This window comes from Nannospalax galili, unplaced genomic scaffold (genome assembly GCF_000622305.1).
Source record: "Nannospalax galili isolate Female #2095 unplaced genomic scaffold, S.galili_v1.0 scaffold149, whole genome shotgun sequence".
Taxonomy (NCBI): Eukaryota; Metazoa; Chordata; class Mammalia; order Rodentia; family Spalacidae; genus Nannospalax; species Nannospalax galili.
In genome coordinates this window covers 2,188,822-2,211,223 of record NW_008359763.1, presented here as the reverse complement: position 1 = coordinate 2,211,223, position 22,402 = coordinate 2,188,822, and the positions used below count along the sequence as shown (strand labels likewise).

The 22,402-nt window shown below is 50.1% G+C and overlaps 1 protein-coding gene across 9 annotated transcripts in view; it reads left to right on the top strand.

Annotated features, from left to right (window-relative positions):
* Agap1 (ArfGAP with GTPase domain, ankyrin repeat and PH domain 1) overlaps positions 1 to 22,402 on the top strand; it is a 511,278-nt gene that overhangs the window by 11,772 nt on the left and 477,104 nt on the right. The gene's annotated exons all lie outside the window — the stretch shown is intronic.

Here is a 22,402-nt window from a genome sequence, read left to right as displayed (position 1 = left end):
TGTGTGTGTGTGTGTGTGTGTGTGTGTGTGTGTGTGTGTATACGTACGTACAGCCCCTCACTTGGGTCTTGGTGGTTTGGGGCTATCCTAGGACTGCTCCAGGAGCACAGAGGTGTTCCTGGAATACCATGGCTGATTTCTGGATGCAGAATGATGTCTTTTATATCACAGCCTTGATAGTTCTATGTGGTCTTTGGGGGATGGAGCACATTGACTTGCAAATCCGAGTGAGGCAGTGGCCTCACTGAGTTGCCGCAGGGCCCTTGGGAAACAGTGCTTGCTCCCCTGGGCCTCCATTGCATATCTAAGATCCATGGGATTGGACTTGTGTCTTTTCAATTGTGTTTTTCAGATGAGAGTTTCATGTTTGGCTGGCCCCAGATTCTGTGTGACCTAGGATGATGTTAAACTTCAGATCCTCCTGCCTACACCTCATGAGTTTTATATTTGTAGACATGCATCACCATACCTGTACATTATTGATTGTCATTTATGAGGCAGGCTCTTGCTAAGCTGCCCAGGCTGACCTTGAACCTTCAATCTTCCTGAGTTGTGGTGTTGGGATTACATGTATAAGTCACCACACTGTGCTCAAACTTTGGTCTTGAAGGTCTTCCTGCCTCTGAAGTGATTGCTACCGTTCCACCCATTACTTCTTTGTGCCTGAACTCAGGACCAGATTGACCTGGTGTGGTTGGAATTAGCAGAAGCCAGAGTGCTCCAGTGTATTGTACTGTGTTTCAGAATCCACAAGCTCCTTCCCAGCAAACAGTCAGTGGGGCGATATCCAAAGCCAGAAAACACACCATGTGCAGCATGCAGGTGTGCGGCCTGTGGCTTACGGAGTACTCATGTGTCTTGTGTGGATCTCTTTGGGACACCTGAGTGTGTGCACAGCGTCTGCTGGGGAGACACCCAATAATAGTCACCGGTGTCTGTAGGAAACCGGTCCCCCTAGTTTTATTAAACATGGAAATGTGTGACTTCAGTGTGATGATGTTGCTGCAGTCAGTGAGCCTATACTGTGTGGGGGGCCTGTGTCACCCAGCTCTGAATCTCCCCTCTGGGTCATGAGTTTTAGGGGTTCAGCCTCCAAGATTGGCCATGAGCCTGCATATCTGGAATGCTGGCCACAGTGTTAATTAGGGAATCTGGTGAGGCTCAAATTCTTGTTCCCAGACTGGGCCCAAGTAGGGCACACCTTAGGGGCTCTCCTTGAGCAGGTTCTGACCTTGCCAGACTCCTGTGCCCAGCTTCCTCCCACCCCAGGTTGCCCTGAAGCCTTTCCGTCTTGCCCAGAAGTAGCTAAACTGGACAGCTTGGGAGTGGGCCATAGCAGTTGCCGGTGCCGTCCTTGCCACAGGTCCACACTGCTGTGTGCATGTCACAGGTCGGTGTCTCCTGGTCCCCTCACGTCCACACAATTGTCCCCTTACTCAAAGTGGAAAAGCTTTGCTTCTGAACATGTCCTCTGCTCTGGAGCAGAGAACCCTGTCATCTTGTCACAGGATATATAGCCTTACTCCTGTACCTCTGTGGCCAGAGGGTGACAGATAATTTCAGCAACAGACAACCTGACTTCTCTTCCTCAGTGAGGTCTATCTTGAGCGCCCTGCTAGGTGCCCCTGTTCATTGCCCCCTGTCTCCAAAGAAGTGTGTGTGTGTGTGTGTGTGTGTGTGTGTGTGTGTGTGTGTATGTACCTTCCCCTGTGAGGGCGGGTGTATGTATCTGTCTAGTTTTCATCTTGGTTCCTAGAGTGCCCCTGTGGCAGGTGTGCATTGACCTGAGGGGATGGAGCAGTGGCCCTGAGGCCAGGATGAGGGCAGCTTGGCTGTGTCAGAGGGCACAGCTCTGCATTTTGTAATTGCCCAGTGACTTTCAGAACAGTCCCTGCCTGGAGGTTCTGTAGGAAGATGCTCCTTGGAGCTAATTGCTGCAGACTTTTCCACGTACATGTGTCTAGAAGATCCATTTTCCATGGTTACAGTTACCTTGACTCTTGTTATATAACTTGTTAGATTCAGAAACCAAATTCTTGTCTTAAGCCACCACACTTAGCCCCTTTTTATTCCTGGTAGAAAACTAGAGATTTTGATTAGCTGTTTGAATTTGCTTAGGAAGGTGGAGACTGTGACGTTATGGAAACGTTCCTGGTCAGGAGCCCCCAGAGGGGTACCCACCCCAGCAGGGCTGGGGACTCACAACTACAGGACACACTGTGTGTCCCTGAGCCCGGATTCGGCTCCTTTTCCTTGAAGGCAGCTGTGGGAGACAAGGGCTTGAGTGGACAGGGGAGAAGTGCAGACCCCATATGTCTTAATAGAGACCTTGCCATGTGTCCACAGGGTTACAGTGCCGAGGGGCCTCGGCGTGAAGATCTCTGGTCTTCTTCCCTTAGCCGGGAGTGGCTGGTCCTCCGTCCCAAACCTGCCCTGCCGCTTCCCACACTGATGGACTGGCCCTTCCTCATGGCCCTGGCTCTTTTTTCCGGGGGCTCCTTTGCAAAAGTAGTTGGTCCAAGTCTGTACTGTCATGCAGGGGCGGACAGCTACCCAGCGCTGGATGCCCCTGCCTCCTGCACCTCCCCAGGGCCTCTGTTCAGGTTTAAGTCCAGGGGCTCAGGAAAAGAGGCCTAAGCACTTGTGGGTGGGCGGGACTGATTCCTGGGATCACTCAGTTCCAGCAGTGGGGAGTGGTTTTGCCCTGTAAATGACACCACTGCCTGCTGGAGTCTCTGACAGCTAGCTGTTCCTGCTCTGGATTCCAGAAATTTCAGCTCCTGCTCTCCTCACTCTCTCCTTCTCCCTACTGTCTGCTGAGCACTCCCTACTGTCTGCAGGACCCCACACTGAGGGCTGGGCCTGCTTTGTGGCACTTTATCACCTGGTCCATTCCCACAACAGAAATAGTATAACTTTTGCAGCTCAGGAGTCTGAAACCCCTGCGAGGGGGCTAAGACAGGACCTGAACCCAGGACTGCCTGTGGCAGCCACCATGTCTGTGGTGGGTTAGTGATGCCATCCCATCCTGAGAGTCTGCAGGAGGGCTAGGGGGGTTCGTGACCTTCCACAGCTCTCCATGGAGTCTGATCGGTGGGTTGAGCTGCTCCTGCACACCTGGACTTCCTACTCACCAAGGTTACTCCCTGAAGGCAGCAGCGGCTTGCTTTCTCTCTCCGCTGCTGAGGCTCCCTGGCAGCTGCAGCTCTGACTGAAGGTTTCAGTTGCAGGAGGAGGCGGCACAAGGCAAACCAGCTTCCTGGATTACAGGCTCTGCAGTCTGAGGGGAGGAGGGTTTCTAAACAGCCTGCCTTTGAAATTCACCTGGCTGGCAGCTCGTGCTGGTTGGTTGGCAGGATCGCTCTTAAATCCAAGTCACACACCGTCCATAACGTTTTAATAATGAAGATGCGAAACAGTCATGTGTGTGTGTGTGGGGGAGAGAGAGAGAGAGAGAGAGAGAGAGAGAGAGAGAGATCAACTTCAGGTGTCATTAGGAGCTGTCCACCGTTTGTTTTTTTTTTGTTTTTTTTTGACATGGTCTCTCTCTGACCAGGTGGATCTGGCCAGGAATAAGTAGGCTTAGTTGACATTTGCCTGTCTCTGCCCTTCTCCCCAGTGTTGGGGTCACAAGCGTGCCCCTCCATGCCCGGCTTTTTTCCACAGGTTCTGGGAATGGAACTCAGGTCCTTGGGCTTGCACAACCAGCGCTTTACAAACTGAACTCTGTCCCTAGCCTGTGCACTTAATTTTTTAACAGATATAAATAGAACCTACCCCCCCAATCTATAATTAGCATAGTAGATGGAAGTCAGTGCCTTCAGAATCAGTGATGTGTCTGAGGTCACTGGGAGGAAGGTAGAAGTCTGGTCCTGGTCCTCATCTGCAGCTTCTGTGGGAGGAGTAGGTAGGGCCAGGCGACCATACCCTTGCTTGCAGCCCTCTGTGGCAGTGGAGGGAGCCCGCGGAGCAGTGAGAGTCCTTCCCTGGCTGGAAGCAGGACTCACCTGGAAGGTGGCGTGGACTCAGTGACTGGCTGAACGTCACATCTGCAGCGCTCTTTCTGCCTATGGTTGAGTTCTCTGCCTCCACAGGGGTGATCTGTATGTTCAGCTGCAGCCGTTACAAGGGCAGAGTTTGAGTTTCGAGGACAGACATACCCGAGAAACTACATTAACTGCAGAATGTGCCCATCACACCTCTGTTTGCTCACGCCCCTGTGCGGCCCTGTCCCTCCACTGCCTGTCTGCTTGCTTGGGTCTGCTCTCTGTCAACATGGATCACTTTTCCTTTTTGCAGACTTAAAGATGAATGAGCTCATGCAGGACCCCCTCCCCCTTTTGTCTGACTTTCACTCAGCTTGCTTTGGAGATGTGTCCAAGTTCTGTGTATCTGCAACTTACACTTTTTATTGCCAAGTAATAGTCCATGGTGTAGACTTAGGACAGCTTGTTTGCCCTGTATCCTGCTTAAGGAAATTGACTGGTTGAGTTGTGTCTAGTTTCTGGCTTTTTACAAATAAAGCAATCATGAGCAGATCTGCCTGAGTCTTTATATAGGCAGACACTTTCGTGTCTCTTGGGTGGAGACCTAGGAACTGAGTGGCTGGCAGGTGTGGTGGGTCTATGTTTAACTTTTAAGAAAACTGCCAGACTGTTTTCCTAGTGGTTGGCACCCACAGTCTACCAGCCATGTCTAAGACTCCACTCGAAGTTTTAGGTTCCACGGGGATGGCACCTGTTCTCAGAGGGATCTGCCCATCTGCCTCATGGCTCAGAAGTTTGCTGCTGGTGTGGGTGTGAATGGGAGAGACTACCTTTGGGTCTGGAACATGCGGAGGAGCCACCGTGCCTCTTTGATCCCAAGGCTCAGTTTCCCTGCTTATGAATTCACTGATTTGGCCAAGATTTCTGTTCAGTAAGGGGCACAGGGTGTGGTGGGGGCATAAGCCCATGTTGGCCTCCCTGGAGCCTTCTGGCAATGTTTGGAGATTCTTTTTTCCTCTGCTACAGCCTTAGGGGAGGCTGTTCCTGGCATCTTGTGGGTGGAGGGCAGGACTGTTGCTGAATTATCTTAGTGCCCAGGACAGCCTAGCAAACAGTGGCTCAGCACCCCAGAATCTTGACCGTCTTCCCTCTCTGGTCTGCACTGCAAAGCTCTGTGCTTGGGACAGGTTACATGCCTGTAACCTGCCTGTCTCTATTCCACCTAGTTCTGTGTGACTGACACTTGGCAGGTGTCCCTAAGTCTTTAATGAACTTCTTTGAGTAATAACTTTGCCTGGCTAGGAGATCACTGGCTTGTTTCTAGCTAACACCAAGCCTCCTGGAAACCTTCATATGTAAATCTTTTTGACCACTCAAGAACCTTCCTTTGGTACTTAAAAGTGTGGAAGAAAATCCCTGTAGTTTACATGGATTGGTGCTTTTGTTTCCCCAGAGCTGTTTCTTGAGGGGCTGTGTATGTGCGTGCATGCGTGCGTGCATGCGTGCATGCGTGCGTCTATCTGTCTGTCTGTCTTAGGCAGTGCATGGCCAGTTGGTCACTGTGTGTGTTTACATCTTTGGGCACTTCTTGACCTGATACTGCCTCATCAGAGCTGGAGAGCTGACTTTGATCTTGGTCAAGAGTTTGTTTTCCTTTGGGAATTCTGCCCAGGACTGGATCTGCTAGCTTTGCTGACCTCAGAATAAGGAGCTCACATGTGCACCCCTAACCTGCCGTGCTTTCCCTGTTAGGACATGCTGAACTGCCAGGGAGAGATACCAGTCAGCCCTCTTGTCCTTTCTGTCCCACCAGTCACTGCCCTGTGGCCTCTTTGTCCCTTGCTGGCTTGTCACCCTGCATCAGCAGGAGAGCCTGCCCACTGCCTCCCTGCCTAGCTGACTGTGATAGTACATGATTGAAAGTATTAATCTGTCTAGTAAAAGCCTTGGCAGAAGTGCTGGATCATGTATCAAGAGTTTGGGCCTCTGGCTGCATGTTCCCTCTGCCCAGCATGGGGTGGGGTTCCCTGGGCAGCCCTTCATCTGAATCTGGCGTCCCCAGCGAGTTTCATGGCTCTAGCTGTTCTCACACACTCTGGTTTGCAGTTTTCTTGGGCCAGTGTAAGTTTTTTAATTCAAGTACAGCTCCCCAGCTCTTGATACCAGTGATTATTCTGGATGTGGTAGAGTTTGAAAATGAGCCCAGGGTCATTGTCTGACCTCCTCCTGCCACATTCTGCAGGGTTATTCTGCCTGTGGCGTGCTTGTTTGCACAGATGGCTCCCACTCCCCAGGTTTTACTTCTGGGTGTTGTCACCCTGGTCACCAGTAGATTCTGCGTCTTTGGACTCATCCAACTCCGGAGTGAGAAGGTGGACATTGCATCTGTGCTCAGCATGTACTGGGTACACTTTACCCTAAGTGATTCAGTATAAAAGCCATTTACCCAGCACTGACTTTTCCTCAGTGCTTGTAGGTGATCTAGAGATGGTCCAGCCTGTGGGGCATGCACATCTGCATCATGCAGCTGGGACTCCATTTGCCAGGAGGGATTTGGGTCTGTATATGCTCAGAAGTCCTGGAACCAGCCCTGTAGTATCGAGGGAAACACTTTGTTCTTCTTTTCCTCAGCCCCTGAGGGAGGTCAGGGTGGGGCTTGGAAATGCATCTTTAGGTCAGTTTCTGTGGGGTGCTGATGGGCTGGGTGCCAGCCTTTGGGAATCACTGTGGGGTCTCCCAGTCATGGTGTCGGGAGCAGGAGGGACTGATGCTGGGGACACGGGTGATTCTTGATTCTTTCCTGCTTGCTTGATAATGGACCCACATGCCTTCCGGTGACTGCTGAATGTCTGGGTCCTTCACCAGGCCATTTTAGTTAAAAGCCAAAAGGCCCGGAACCTGCCACCATCCGTTCTTCGTGAGCCCGAGTGTGAGTCTCCCAAAAGCATGATTTTGTAGCTTTCAAGTTTTAACTTTGACCTTTGGGGCTAGAGGGATGGCCTAGCAGCTAAGAGTGCGTGCTGCTCTTGCAGAGGACCTGGGTTCTCTTCTTAGCACCCACCTTCCCTAGTTCACAATTGCTTGCAACTACATTTCCTGGGGATGTGTGCCTTGTGGCTTCTGAGGGTGCCTGGAACCACATTCACATACCACCTGCCCACTTGCACATAATTACACATAAAAATAAATCTTTTTAAAAAATCAACAACTTTGAACACTGAGTTAGTGTTAGCATGTGTTTCCTAGTCTGTGTGCCTTCCTGTCATTATTAAAAAATAGTGTGTGCGTGCTCACGTGTGTGCATGTATGCATGCGCGCGCGCGTGCGTGCGTGCGTGTGTGTGTGTGTGTGTGTGTGTGTGTGTGTGTGTGTATGTATTCGTGTATGGGGGTGCATGAGTACCTGCAGGGACCAAAGGACAGTCTGGGATGTCATTCCTTCCTTAGGAAGGCTGTGTGCTGCCTTTGAGACGTGATCTCTTGTTGGTCTGGAGCTCACTAATTAGCTCACCAGATCAGACCTGCTTAGCCAGCCCCAGGGATTGTCTTGCTTCCCCAGCACTGGGGTTATAAGTAGCTCTTCACCATACCTGTCTTTGTTTCTGTGGGTTCTGGGGTTCAGACTCAGGTCCTAATTCCTGAAAGGCAAGCGGTTTATTTACCAACTGAGCCATCCTCCCTCCCCAGCCTGAATTTTCCCGCTTTAGGTGTGTGTGTTTCCTAGCCTTGTGTTTGTGTTTATGGGACCAAGCACAGGTGATTTTATAAGCCACTCCTGTGTGTGCCAGTGTGGTCTGAATACACAGATGTCTTCCCTCTGGAGAACATCGTGTTTGACTTCATATTTAATCCATAAATAGATCTCAAAGCATAAACCTAGCCAGGCCTTGCCCTGCCCAAGCCTTTAAATGGCTCACCGGGACTTTCAGAATGAAATGGCATTCTTGGCCTCGCCCTGAAGGTTTTTGAAACTAAGTCATGAGGCAAATAAAGGAATGAGAAATAAGTTGCTTGGCACAACCCCGTTTGCCATGCGCCTCTCTGCCTGCCCTCCAGCCTCGTCTTGCCCACTGCTTATGGAAGCCTTTCCTGCTGACAGCAGTGGGCGGCACCTGCCCCTCTCCCTGGCTGGCCCCTCTTACCTCAGGTTCTACTTCAGGAGCTCAGAGTCGTTTGTGTCCTGACTCTTAGTGGCCTGTGTCTTAACCTGATGATCACTGTTAGAACTTGTCTCAAGTCAGCGCTACCCTGAGGCTGTGTAGATGGCTCCTGATGGCTGTGCCAGTGGCTTCCTGTGCTGTGTACTTTGTTCTTGGGGGGGGGGGGGGGGGGGGGGAAGAGGGTGTGTCTGCACACATTCCCCCAGCAAGGGCTCTGGGGCTGTGGTCAAGGGGCAAAGCCGGTCTCTCTCCCAGGGCTGGGCTTGCAGTGAACGCCCTGTGGCACCTGATTGTGGGGGAGGGGGGACCACTGGCTGCCTTGCAGTCTTTTCCCTTGAGTGACTGTGTATGTGGCTCTTGGACTCTGGTTCCCTATGGAAGGGGCCTTGCCATAGTGAGCAGCTAGTGAGGCTGTGCACTCAGACTGCTGATAGCTGCTGTTGGGGAACCCTTTCTTTGGGACTTGCTGTCAGAGTTTTTGGCACTAAACAAGGTCCTTAAATTTAGGAAATCTTAGGCTGGGCTTGTAGCTCAGTTTGGTAGAGTGGCTGCCCAGCATGCACACAGCTCTGGGTTTGAGCTCCTGCACATCATAAACTGGGTGTAGTGGATCACCCTATAATTATAATCCCAGCCCTTGAGAGGCCGAGGCAGAAGGATCAGAAATTCAAGGTCATCCTTGGTTGCATAAGCAGTTTGAGTTCTGACTGGGCTACAGGAAGCCTTGTCTGAGAAAAGAAAAATTAATGATAATAACAGTAATAGGAAATCTTTGCCATAAGCACATGCTTCTTGGGGCTGGAGAGATGGCTCAGCAGTTAGAGCATTGGCTGCTCTTGCAGAGGACACAGGTTCAATTCCCAGCAACCACATGGCGGCTAACAACCGGCTGTAACTCCAGTTCCGGGGAATCCAATGCCCTCTTCTGACCTCCTTGGGCACTGCATGACACAGGTGCACTTACATTTAGGCAATATACTCATACACATAAGATTTAAAAAGTAAATATTAAAGGGGCTGGAGAGATGGCTCAGCAGTTAAGAACACTGGCTGTTTTTGCAGAAGACCCAGGTTCAAATCCCAGCACCCACATGGCAGCTAACAACTGTCTATAACTCCAGTTCTAGGGGATCCGACAGCCTCTTCTGACTTCTGTGGGCACTGCACGACACGGGTGCACTTACCTACATGCAGGCAATACACGCCTATACATAAAAATAAGTAAAATATTTTTTGAAAAGTTTCTAAAAAATATTTTAAAAAAAACCATGTGTTTCTTGCTTTAAGAACTGTCAGGACTCTTTATTCCTCCAGCTAAGGGCTAGTTGGGTGCTTGATTGGAACTATCAGTATTCCATTCAGCATATTGCAAGCCGACCTGGGATTTTACTTGGGATTTATTGGAAGGATGTGGTTTTTCTGTAGAAGTGTTGGGATGGACTGACCTTGGGCTTCAGGGGACAGTCCCAAGTCCCTTGTATCAACGTAAGACTATTTGAGTCATCTGTTCCTGGATAGTATCTGATGGGCTTAGATTCTGCCAGTGCTTGCTTGGGTAGGGCAGGAGAATCTGTTTGACAGTCCTATCAGGATGGTGGCAGAGAAGAGGCTGCTCCTCAAGGGGAACTTCAGAAGGCCTCCAAAGGCTGGGGGTTGGAGAATAATGTGGGTCCATCACGGTGGGGAAGGTGCACAGCTGTCCCGCCAGCAGTGCGATGTCGTTGTGAGTAATCTTGTACACGTCCAGTGATCCCTTGCCATTCTGCAGAAACATGTTGGGTTGTTATTGAGCAGTGTTCAATAGACAGTTTGGGGAGGAGAAGAGCCTGGGATGTGCAAGTTGGTGACTTCTGACACAGATGCAGATCTTTTCAAGATGTGCCAGTACATGTGACTGAATCAGATGCTCCAAGCATTTTGGTTGACCCTCTTGCAAATACAAAGACTGGAGATGAATCGATGACCTGGAGAGGTGGGGAAACGCTGGGGGTGACATTGGCATTGGAGTCCTACTGGGAACGGGGTACTCTTTGAGGGAGGGCCATCTCTACCACAGGTGTCTTAAGTGCTGGGAGCCAGGAGTGGTTGCTGGGCTGAGTGTGGCCCTCATGACCAGGTCTGTCTGTGAATCATGGCAGGTGGTGGGTGGACTGCTTCTGGCCAGGTGTGGGTTCTCTGTCTTGCTCCACAGGCTGTGGTACTGTTGAAGTGGGCGTGCCAGTTTCCATGGCTCCCCTTGGATGGACTCCCGTTCTCTCCCAGAAATATTGGTCACAGCCTGCCGTCTTCCTAACCCTCCAGCACTTGGCACCCCTCTCCCATGCCTGTCTGGCAATAATAAGTGCTTTTGGAACCAGTGTCTTTCTGACATTGTCTTCCTGGCCTTCAACCACAGAAATGAGCACAACAGATGCTGTGGCCGTCCCCCATCTCAGACCGCTTGACCTGAGTCCTGATTGGCACCGGTGTTCTAGAGTGCCCTGTTCTTGGCTGACTTCCCTTTACTGGTACCAGCAGGGCCAAGTTGGTGTCTCCTTAACTTGTGCCCTGGCCTCCCATCACACCTGGAAATACTAGGACAGGTGTTTGTCAAGTGGGTGGACGTGTGAATTGGGGGTTGGCTCAGCCTCCTTAGGAGGTGCTAGATCTAGAAGGTAGTATGGTGGCTGCCTGACATCTGGGTGCAGTGTGGGGCTCTCCGCCATCAGCACCTTGATACTTGGGTTCCCTCAGCTCAACACTCAGGTACTGCTGCTGGACAGTGTGGGCAGAGGTGTTCTTGAACCTGCAGGGTAAAGATTGTAGATGGTAGGCTGATGGGGATGGGTGCTGCGGGGCACGTAGACAGGCACAGCGAGAAACCACACTGGGGAGCGCCAGTGAGGGCCATGCGTTCCTCATCGCTCTAGAGAAGTCCAAGATCAGGGTCCTGGCAGGCGTAGCTTCTCCTGTAGCCTTTCTCTGTGACTTGCAGGTGGCGACGTCTCCGTGTCCCCTCATGGCCAGGCCTCTGTGTGCACCATCTATGGACTTGCTTGAGCATATGCCAAAGTGCTCTGTCTTCCTCTCTCATAGTGACATCAGACCTACTGGACATCAGACCTACTGGACATCTCATAGTGACATCAGACCTCATGCTTAGGACCTTACTCAGTGCCAGTGACATTTCCAGTGACAGTCACTTTGGAGTATTGCAACTTCAACATAGGAATTTGGAGAGGGACACAGTTTAGTCTAAATGTCCCTCCCTCCCCTTGCCTGCTGTGTCACCTGGGTGTGGTGTCTGAGGATCTGTTATTGTAACAGCTCTGTGGGCTTCATTACCCAGATTGGCCCTTTGTGGAAAGCTCTCCTGTCCTTGGCCCCAATATTGGGGTCAACAGGTGTTCCCTGCCTGCTGGTCCTACTTGACTGGGAGAGCAGAGGCCTCCTAAGAGACTAAAGCTTGCTTGAACTAGTACTGTTAATGACAAGTTTGCAGGTTGTGTGACAAAGATCATGCTCGTAACTTATTAATTGCTTTAATCCTCAAAGCCATTCAGAGTTACTGTTCTGGACTTAGAGGTGTCAGATTCTGAGGCTGAGTAGTGACCTGGCCATTCGTCCCAATGCCTTTTAGGAAATTCAGAATTTTCTGTAAAGAGGGCCTTGTGTATCATGTGTGTACATTCATATTAGTTACTTTGTATGGTGTGTACCTGTGTATTAGTTACTGTGTATCGTGTGTGCTGTGTGTACCTGTGTGCCGTGTGTACCTGTGTGCCGTGTGTACCTGTGTATTAGTTACTTTGCTCGTTGCTGTGATGAAATACTTGACCACGGTAACTTAAGGAAGGAAGGGAGGGTTTATTCCAGCTACAGCTGAAGGTCCAGTCCATCACAGTGGGGAAGGCAGGGTGTGAGGTGACTGGTCACACTGCATCCACAGTCAGGAAGCAGAGGGACAGGAACGACTCGGTCAGCTCACTTCTTTTCATTCGCCAGAACGCCAGCCCAGGGAAGGGCACCACCACAGGCAAGGGTCTCCACGTCAGTTTAGGGATTGCCTTCACAGCTTCAGGTGTGTCCTGTTGGACGTCACCTCCCTGGTGGAGGTGGTGGGTGGTGGTGGTGGTTAAGGTAGTCATGGGAGCAAGAGCTGAGGAAGTAGAGGCTGAAAGCTCCTGGAGGACAGCACATCCATCGAGGACTGGAGCAAAGCTAGGCTGTCGGAGGAAGGCAGGTTTTAGGGTGGAGGCACTTTGAGTAAGAGGGTGCCTGGTGCATCCTGGCCCTGTGGGGATTTCAGAGATGCCGTAGTGGGAGGCACAGTGACACTGAAGCAAAGTGCTGTCCTCTGAGCAGAGTGGTCATGTTCAGTGGTCCTCAAGCATACGCTTGCAAGCAACCAACCTCTGAGACAGGCGTGCTGACTGTTAACATTCCCTCATACAAGGAGGGGGTAGGGATGGTCTTTGGAGCCTCACCTGATCTAGTCACTCTGCCCTGCTCTTCCTGGCTATTTCTGTGTCAGTCTGCTGTAACTGCATGTGCCCTCATGGTCTGGGGTGGTGCTAGACTATCGGGATTGTGGAAGGTCAACTGAGTGGAGGATTCCATCTGTGTGTCTATGGGAAAGTTGTCATCCATGCTAGAGTGAGACTTTGTGGTGGTGACCTGCTTTGGGGCCACCCATGTTTCTGTCAGTAGCCCCTCACCTATGCACTGCAGTAAGAAAGTAAGCAAGCCCAAGTCTGACTTTGGTAGAATCATGGGTAGGTTTGTCTTTGGTTCTCTCTAATGAGAGGGGGAGATGTTTGTGTCTGCCCAGGGAAAGACTCCCAGTACCCTGTGGAGGCTTGATATTTTGAAGTTGCTGGCTGCAAGGAGAGGGTGTGACTGGAGTGGGGGCAGGCAGAGGCAGAATGGGGGACAAGCCTGTGAAGGAGGAGCGGAAGTCGTGATACCTGTGCCTGCTCCTGATTTCTCTGCAGAGCTGAGTTGAGGTGCAGGCGAGGGCACGCTGGCATTTACGGAGCTGTCTTTCCAATGCTGCTAGAGAGCATCTTGCATCCTGGGCAGCTTGAGGGCAGGGGCAGAGAAGGGTGGATCCTTCTGCTGTGTTTGGGATAGGTGGCTGGCGTGGTGGAGATGGTGTGGGTGTCCTCTCATGCTGGGACTGCTGTAACATACTCCTGTACACAGGGAGCCTGGCAGACACTGACTTCTCATTCCAGAGGCTGCAAGGTCTAAGGTCAGGAGCTGGCAGAGGCGTCTCGGGGAGGGGTGCCCTTCCAGACTTCCTTCCTCAATGTGTCCTCATGTGCAAGGAGAGGGAGCATGGCTGTGGTCCTTTACCAACTCCCATGGGTCCCCCTGGCCTCATGTCAACCAAATCACCTCCTGAAGGTGCTGCTGATGCTGTCACCCTGGGGTTCTGGGTGGACACCAGCATTCAGCACTAGGGGGGGCATGAGCAGGGAGCCTGGCAGACACTGACTTCTCATTCCAGAGGCTGCAAGGTCTAAGGTCAGGCGCTGGCAGAGGCGTCTCGGGGAGGGTTGCCCTTCCAGACTTCCTTCCTCAATGTGTCCTCATGTGCAAGGAGAGGGAGCATGGCTGTGGTCCTTTACCAACTCCCATGGGTCCCCCTGGCCTCATGTCAACCAAATCACCTCCTGAAGGTGCTGCTGATGCTGTCACCCTGGGGTTCTGGGTGGACACCAGCGTTCAGCACTAGGGTGGGCATGAGGCTCCTGATGTCTCGTCTGTGCCTCAGGTGGAGCCACGGGTATCCTCAGAAGCCTTCCTGTGCCCTGTGGCTCTGGCCACCTCACACCTTTGGATCACACCTTTGGAACCTTCAGGTAGTTGGTGTGTTTCAGGGGAAGGAACAGCTTTCCAGCCCTGGGGTTACCAAGCGCCTAGGAGGAGATCTGCTGTGGACAGAAGCCCCCCCCCCCCCCCCCCTCTACCCAGGGCTCACGCCCTTTTTTTGGCAAAAACCCCCCCCCCCCCCAGCTCCTTGACCAGGTTCCCAGACCCAGAGTGGGATGAAGCTGTCCCTATACGCCTTGCCAGTCCTCAGAGATCCTTCCTGCCCATTGGAGACTGCTCTTTCCCTCTGGTGAGAGAGGGTAGGATTGGGATAAAGAGCTGACCTCAGGGAGGCCTCCATCGGTGAGTATTGTTAAGGTAGTCTGGAGGTTACTTATTTTTTAAAAAGATTTATTTTTATTTATATGTATATGTGCAAGTGTGTGGGTGCCTACGGAGGTCAAAAGTGGGTGGTGGATACCCTGAAGCTAGAGTTAGAAATCATTGTGAGCTGCCGGATGTGAGTGCTGAGAACCAAATTCCAGTCAATTGGAAAAACGGCAAGTGCTTGTTTAATCACTGAGGTATTTTTATTTGAAGGTTAAATCTGGTTATATAGCCAAGGCTGACCTGGAACTCACCATGAGGCCCAAGTTGGCTTGGAACTGCTGTCTCAGCCTCCCACATACCGGGATTACAGGTGTGTGCCACCATACCTGACTTGGCCCTGGAGTTAAATGACCCACTGAGTGCTGTGTGACCTGGCCAAGCATGGGTTACTCCCTTCCCGCCCATCTGTCTGGTGACAGTGGTGATGCCACTGAGGTGAGGGTTGAAGGGTGTGAGTCACACCGTAGGCACATCATCTGTGTGTCCACATAGCACCGTCACTGCTGGTGGGCAGTGGCACTGTCCCAAGACACCTGACTGAACTTGGCTTTCCACTGTGAGTGCAGTAGATCCCCAGCCAGCAGTAACCCTGCAACACTGGCTCTGGTTGGAAGTCCTGCCCAGAATGAGTGGGGTCATGTTGGGGTGACACCAGGAACGTCAGACCCAGAGGGGCACAGATACACCTGGTATTGCCCCACTGATCCTGTGAGCTGAGAGTCTCCAGAGAACAGTGATGCCTGGATAGTTGTCACTGCCTTTGTAGGACAGACCTTGGGTCCAAGCAGTTCCCATGTGTAAGTAGCCTCCATCTCATCTTCCCCTAACCCCCGCCCCCCCAGGACTCAGTAGCCTCCACTTCATCTTCCCCTAAGAAGGCCCCCCGCCCGCCAGCGGACTCAGTGGGCTGCATACAGCCTCTCCGTCCTCTTTCACTGAGCAGCCTCGTTGTGAATGGGAGACAGAATATCATACCTTGAGAGAAGGCCGTCCCGTGCCCCTGCTTGCCAAGATGGGGACCGAAGAGTCCAGGCCACCTGCTGTGCCTGCTTTGTGGGGAATCTGCACCATCTTGGACTCATACAGAATTGGCTGGTGGGGAGGGGCGGCTCTTTGGAGAATAGGTCCCCTCTTGGTTTAATTCTTTTTTTCTTCCATTTTTAAGTACAGTTAGTATATTTAATTGGGTAATTTAAATTTGTGTATGTATAGTGTGTATGTGGGGTGTGTGTGTGTATGCGGGCATCAGAGGACAACTTTGTGGAGTCGGCTCTTTATGACCTTTACGTGAGTCCAGGGATCAGACTGGTCACCAGGCTTTCTAGGCAAAACCTTTACCACTTGTGCCATCTTGATGGTTCTTGGTTTGATTATTGGGTTTTTTTTGACATGTGTATGTGGTGTGTGTTTGTGCATGTGTGTTCATATGTGTATTGATATATGTGTGTGTGAAAGCCAAAGGTTCATGTCTGATATTTTCCTCAATAGCTCTCCAACTGTATTTATTGAGACAGGGTCTCTGGGTGAATCCAGGGCTGCCTGGTATCCTAGCCAGCTTGCCCCAGGGATCCTGTTTCCTCTTCCTGAGTGCTGGGATTGCAGGTGGGTGGGCCACCCCCTGCCCCAGCTTTTATATAGGAACTGGAGATCTGAACTCTGGTTCTCTTGCTTGCCCAGACAAGGGGTTTTATCCACTTAGCTGTCTCCCAGTCCTGATTCTTGAAAGCTGCCGACCAATTAATTATTAAAATCTCAAGAAACCCATCTCTTTATATGAATTTTAGGTAAAATGTCTTCATTGCAAAATAGGATTTTTTCATTAAAAAATGTCTATTATGTTTCCCCCTTAGTTTGCAGAATGTGAATGTCACCCTAAAATGTCACAGTTAAGTTTCTTATGATTAGTAGGTGAGACAGGCATGAAATTTGGCAAAGAAAATTGAGATTGATTATTTTCATTTCCTTTCCCTTCTTGGGGTGGTGACTGTTTCATGTTAAATTTGTGTTTTATGTTGGTGCCTCCTTTGAAAGTTGAGATATTGATGTGAGTGTAATCAAATGTCTCTATTGTAAGAGAATTGATTTGTAAGGTAGGTGGATGGAGAGATGGTTATGATTGGTGGCTTGCTTTGAAGTCTGGGCTATGCCTCCAGCTGAACATGGGCACGGCTGGCATGGGCGCAGCTGGTGTGGGTGTGGCTGGTGTGGATGGGGCTGGGTTCTTAGGTGGATGGAGCTGGAGGTTCAGGTGCATTTTCTTTGCCCTGTCACCTTCTGGAGGGAGGATGTGGGTAGGCTTTGCGGGGGGGGGGGGGGGGCACCTCAGGTGTGCTCTGCTTTCTGCCTGGAAGGCTGAGGCATGGCTGAGGCCTTTGCTTACAATTTATTCTTGTTCTTGGAGTCTGTGAATTCAGCTTCCATCTTTGCAGCAAGAAAATCATTTGCAAGAGTGCATCCCTCTTACAATCCTGTTACATAAAAAGGCTTAATGAGCCTTTTGTGAACAAGAGTGACAAGCAGTGGATTGTTTGGCCGTGGAAATAAAACCCTTTACCTTACAAGCGATAGGAACTTCACAAAATGGGTATTTTAAATTAATGTCCAGGGGAGATACAGATGAACATTCGAGAGGAGGGGGTGACTCAGAACAGGGGTGCCTGGGAACAGGCCATGGCCAGACAGACAGCTTATACTGGTGGAGGGAGGCATCTGTTGTTTCTTTAGGTTGAGAAGTTTTGATAACACTTTTTCCTCATACAGACTAACTTCCTTTAATGAATAGAACCTCAGAACAGATGGGGGTTCATTTTGGGCACGCTGATGACTTCACTTTGGGGGTAGAGGTCTATTATCCTTGTTTTTCTTTTGCAAGGGAAACACTGTCAAACTTGGAGTCTCCCACGAAATTCTATTGGTAGAGGTGAAACAGCCGCTGCTGTGTGTGCCCTGGGTGGGGTTTACTGCTTTTTTATTGTCTGGCTGTAATAGGGAGGGACAGGGACATTGGGAAATCCCTTGGAAACTAGAAGTAGTGAGTGACTGGGCCAGAGGAGGAGGTTTCCAAAGGGGAAGTGAGCCCTGCTTGCCAGGCTGCAGAATTCTCAAGGTGGAGGTGTGGCCAGTTATACACTGAAATTGACTTCAATCGGGATGTTAATAGTAAGTGGGGAAAATGCCTGAACAATAGCCCTCAATTACAGAGATCTGCCCCAGCCATCCTTGTGTTCTTTGTAGGATTATTCAAAGTAGACAGAAGCCCAGCATTCCCCTCCTGCTGGCTTGGGTGCTGCTTGTGCCTGCAGGCTCTGTTTCCCTGACCTCCTTCACAAGCCTTTCACACCAGCTTTCACACCTGGGCCTGGAACCGGTCTCCTTACCACGTTCTCAGTCATTGTTTTGAGTGAACAGACTTTGGTCTAAACACATTCCTTCTGAGTTTTACTCTCTAAAACATGCACTGAAGTACATTTTCATAATAACCTGTGTTAGTGACAGGACTGACCCCCCCCATCTATATTTACTTACTTATTTTTGAGACAGGGTCTAGCCATGTAGCCCAGGCTGGTCTGAACTCATCATGTAGCCCAGGTTAGCCTTGAAAGTCATGGTGATCTTCCTGCCTCCGTCTTCCAGGGACTGAGATTACAGGCATTCACTACTGTCTTTGTGAATGTTGACCCCTTGAATGATTGTTTTGTTAAAGATTAAAAAAAATTGTTTTTTTATTTTATGTGTATGAGTGTATTGCCTGCATGTAGGTAAGTGCACCTGTGTCGTGCATTACTCACAGAGATCAGAAGAGGCTGACGGATCCCTTGGGACTGGAGTTACGGACAGTTGTTAGCAGCCATGTGGGTGCTGGGATTTGAACCCGGGTCTTTTGCAAGAACAACCAGTGTTCTTAACTGCTGAGCCATCTGTCCAGCCCATTAAAGATTTTTTTTTTTTTTAAGAATAAAATAACCTCCTGTCTAGTGGGGTGTGGATGCTCATGACTATAATCCCAGCCTCACCCCAGGGAGACTGACTTGGAGGATAGCCTGAGCCATGTAGTAAGTTCCAGACCAGCCTAGGCTACAGTTTGAGACCTCTCAACAAACCAAAACATTGTGAGTTTGCTTCAGAAAGTTGGCACTGATTCTCTTTTTAAAAAAAAATATTTATTTTTATATTTTTATGTGTATGAGTGTTAGCCTACATGTTATGTAAGTGCACACCTGTGTAGTGCAATGCCTGTGGAGGACAGAAGAGGGTGCCTGATCCCCTGGAACTAGAGACAGAAGGTTGTTAGCTACCATGTAGGTGCTGAGATTCAAACCTGGGTCCTCTGCAAGAGCAGCCAGTGCTCTTAACTGCTGAGCTGCCTCTCCAGCCCACACTGATTCTCTTGTAGCCAGGACAGTGCACCTCCACCTCCTCCAAACAAGGGGCTCACTGAATTCTGAAGGGAAGCTGTGCTAGGCTACTGGATCCCCTTATTCTTTGATTGGCTAGCTCCTGACCAGATCGGTCTCCATCTGCACACTCAGGCCTCTTCCTCTGGCTACTGCCCCTCCCACTAGACTTTTTTATTTCTTAGGCTTCATAAGAAGTTTGTATATGGACTCTGGGCTGAGTTCCAGTCTGGAATTAATGAGATTGAAATGCCCCAAACCCTGGGAACACTGGAGAGGCAGCCGCAGGAGCTGAGTGGTACGCCATCCCTAGAACTTGTTTTCATTTGGTTGAGGAGTGGTTGTGCCCCCTTGGCACTCTGTGCAGGTTCACCCTCTCAGCCCTCTTGGCGCTGTGCTGTGGAGTGCTGGCTGTAGTCACTGTCTCTTAGTTGTTACCTGGTTATTCTCTGCTTTTCTCTCCTTTTCTCTTGTCTGCAGTGGCCCCCACAAGCCCAGCCTGCTTGTTTGGGGATCTGACATCTCTGCTGTGGAGTCCCTTCATCAGCTGCTTTAAGAAGCAGCATTTGGGGGGCTAGAGATGACTCAGCAGTTAAGAGCACTGGCTGCTCTTCCAGAGGACTGGGGTTTGGTTCCCAGCATTCACATGGTAGCTAACGTCATTTTGTAACTCCAGTTTCAGAGGATCCGATGCCCTCTTCTGGCCTCTGTGGGCATTGTATGCACAGGTGCGCTTACATATGTGCAGGGAAAACACTCATACGCGTAAAATAAATTTATTTTAAAAAAAATTAGAAAAAAAAATCCAAGCCACAGGAGGGTGCAGAAGCATCCCACCAGGGTTATTTGCATCACTGCATTGTTTTGCCCTCTTGGAGAGACCATCATGCATCTTACCTTCTTAACCTGACCTGTGAGTCTGGCTGTGGGACTCTGTAAGTGGTGTTTGAGCACTGGAGAAGAGGAGTGAGTGAATCTGGGCAGGCAGGCCTGAGGTTTTGATGTATAATTCTGTCAGCTTGATTGGACTAAGGAAAATAGCGTATTCATGAGCCATGCTTGTATCTGTCCAGGGTTGACACCATCCCATATGCAATGGCGTGAAACCAGGTTTTTAAAAAAATTGCCTGTGTAAGTTGTACTGTTTTCCTGTTTTCTAACCTTTTCATCCTTTTAAAAATGCTGTTAAAAAATTCTAATTTATCCTCTTTTTCAACTTTCTGAACACTCGAAGTGAAAATCTGCAAAAGTTAAGGTTCTAAATGGAGGAAAATGCAGCCAGGGACCTCTGTGGCAGCCCTGGCCTTCACTCGCAGCACCGAAGACTGTGGGACTGCAGCCTTTCTAGAAGTGGTTGGTGTCATCCTCAGTGTTGACCCTGAGCAAGGAGGTCTCCTGAATCCACCGGAATTCCTTTGAAAGTCAGCCAACGTATTTGATGCCTCTGACTTCACGCTGATACTGGTGTGCCACGCTAGTGTGCTGTGGTTTGAAAGGGGGGAACCCAGTATTTATCAATAAATTACTATCGATCTTTAGAAAGGAAAAGAAAAGGACCACCACCAACTATTAAACAACATCAAAAAAAATGTCCCCCAACCCGTGACTGTGTGGGACTCTGGGTGCTGTGGAAATGGGCTGATTGACAGCCATGACCATTTGAAGTTAGGAGCACCGGGGGCAAAGCCTTTCAACCTGCTCGTCCAGAAACACCACAAGTTCCCTAAGAGCCACAGTTGTATGAAAGAGGTTTTGACGTTTTTGTAATTCATGAAGATCCAAATGTTTATGGCAGGCAGGAAATCAAGCATATTTTAGTAGGAAATTATGTAAGAAAGCACAATGACTAATTTTTCTGGATCAGAGAAACAGAACAGTTTTAGGAAAATGAGTCTGTCCGTCATTCCTTGGTGTGTAATTACCACTGCCTAGAGGCACACAGGTGATTAGAAACCAGGTAGCATTTTGTGCTAAGGATTAAAAGCAAGATTTTGCTTGGAATGTTGAGGGATCTCCTCACTTAGTCTGGGATGAAGCCTGGGCCAGTCATCATCTTCAGACTTGAAGCTCTTAGGCTTTTTCTTTTTCCCTAGGGAGGGGGAATGCTTATAGGCTCCTGTGAGAGGACCAGAGAAGTCAGGGTTGGGCTTTCTTACCCCTGAGGAGCCATCATCTCCTGCTCCCTTGTGCCATCCTCACCTGGGCTCCTGGGATCCGTTCCTTTCCCACCTGTCTCTTGGTGCTGGAAGCATCCTTCTGGGGGTGCTAGGGAAGCAACGGTGGGAGTTGATTGGCTTGGGATGTGGTGGGCCATGGCTAGTTGTTTAAGCACTATTGACTTAAAAACTTTTAATTTATTATTATTACTATTTTTGGTGTTTTTGAGATAGGGTCTCCCTGTAGCCCCTGCTGGCCTGGATTCACTATGGAGACCAGGCTGGCCTTAAACTCACAGAGTTCCACCTGCCTCTGCCTCCCAAGTGCTGGGATTAAAGGCGTGCACCACCACACCTGGCATATTTATTTTAATTTTATGTGAATGAGTGTTTTGCCTGCATGATATAAGTTACACCCATGTCGTGCCCACAGAGTCCAAAAGGAGGAGATGGATCCCCGGCGGGGGGGTTAAGGACAGTTATAAGCTGCCATGTGGTGCTGGGAACCAAACCAGGGTCCTCAGGAAGAACACATGCAGTGCTTTTAACCACTGAGCCCTATCTCCAGCCCCAACTTTGTTTTTTCTAAAGATTCATTTATTTTTATTTTATGTGTATATTTTCCTGCATGTATATATGTGCATAAGGTGCATACCTCGTGCCCTTGGAGACCAGAAGGTGTCAGATCCCCTGGAACTGGAGTTATAGATGGTTGCGAGCCACCATGTGGGTGCTGGAGATGGAATATGGGTCTTGCAACAGCAGCTAGTACTCTTAACCTCTGAGCCATCTCTCCAGCCCTGACTTTGGCTTCATATGTGCTGAACCAAACTAGTAATTCCTATAAAGAACTCCAGGAGCTGGGCGTGGTGGCACATGCCTTTAGTCTCAGCATTTGGGAAGTAGAGGTAAACAGATCTCTGAGTTTGAGGCCAGCCTGGTCTACATAGTGGGTTCTAGGCCAGCCAGGGCTACATACTGAAGCCTTGTCTCAACCTCTTCCCCAAAGAAAAACCCCAAACTGTTCTTCAGGGAGAGGGTTGGGCCTGGGAGGGGAGTGCCTACTTAGGCAGGTGGAAACTTAAGCCCCCCCCCCCCCAATGTGGTCGCAGTGCATGCCTTAGGAGCACAGGGCCCAAGTGGTCTTGGTGGGTGGTTTTCTGCCTTCTATGAAAAGTAGTGCAGTGGCTCCAGATTCCAGGCCTCTCAGTGGCCTTGGGGGCTTTTGAAGAGGGTTTAACGGATGCCTGTGTTCTCCCTTGCAAAATGGGACAGGCAGCTTGCACATTGAGGGGTGAGATGAAGAAATTGGGGGGCAACTCAAGCGTTTGCTGCCACATGAGCAAGGAGTTGGAGGTGGCTGCTGTGTTAGTAACGGCCTTGGCAGGATTTCCACATTTCAGGTCAGCAGCCTGGATTTTTGGTGGTGCATCATCGGGTTGGTCGCTTTTGTCTCCATCAGCCAATTCAGCTTCGGGGATGCTCACCTTCTTGATGAGTGTTTGAAGCTCACTTAATCTG